An 860-nucleotide genomic window follows, 5' to 3' on the forward strand; every position below is an offset into this window, starting at 1 on the left:
AAGCTCCGCCACTAGAATTTTACAGTAAAAATATCAGTGGTACTGTTTTACAATTCACAGTAACTCACTTTAAAAACAACTGCTGATTTTACAGTAAAAATTCTGGTGACGAGTCTGCCAGTTTTTACTGTAGAATTAACGGTAGTACGGTTTTGGGATTTGCAGTCACTGCGAAAACAATTGCCAGTTGCCAGAATTTTACCGTAAAAATAACAGTGGTACCGTTTTTCCATTTACGGTAATGCACCGTAAACATAAACGACTGTAGATTTTACAGTAAAAAATCTGGCAGCTCAGTCGCCACTCTTTTTTCGTCAAAATAACAGTGGTACTCTTTTTCCATTTACAGTAATGCAATGTAAAAATAAACGACTGTAGATTTTACAGTAAAAATCTGGCAGCTCAGTCGTCACTCTTTTTCGTAAAAAATAACCGTGGTGCCGTTTTTCCATTTAGAGTAATTTGGCCAAAAAAATAGTCAATTTTTCGGTAAAATTCTGGCAACTGAGCTGACAGTTTATTTTTATTGTTTACAGTGTAAGCTTTTTGTTTGTTTTGTCCATAAAAGGCATTCACTTTTCCGCAAATATTTACTATTGTGCTGCATTCAGGGGTGTAGACAACGTTGGAAAATTTAACGTCGTCATCAATCACGTGTGGACTATATTGATACCGCAGTAAAAATAACCAAAATTAAATCCCCTCATCGCGTTGCTGGGTTTGTTTATTACGGAGCCCCTTAAGGGACATAGGGGGAAAACAATTTTTTATAATTTTTTTTTTTTTAGACATGTATCTCGTGCGCACGAGAAACTTTTTATAACGTTATAAAAAAAATATATAATTTTTTTTTTTAGACA

The sequence above is a fragment of the Entelurus aequoreus genome, linkage group LG03 (genome assembly GCF_033978785.1).
Source record: "Entelurus aequoreus isolate RoL-2023_Sb linkage group LG03, RoL_Eaeq_v1.1, whole genome shotgun sequence".
Classification (NCBI taxonomy): domain Eukaryota; kingdom Metazoa; phylum Chordata; class Actinopteri; order Syngnathiformes; family Syngnathidae; genus Entelurus; species Entelurus aequoreus.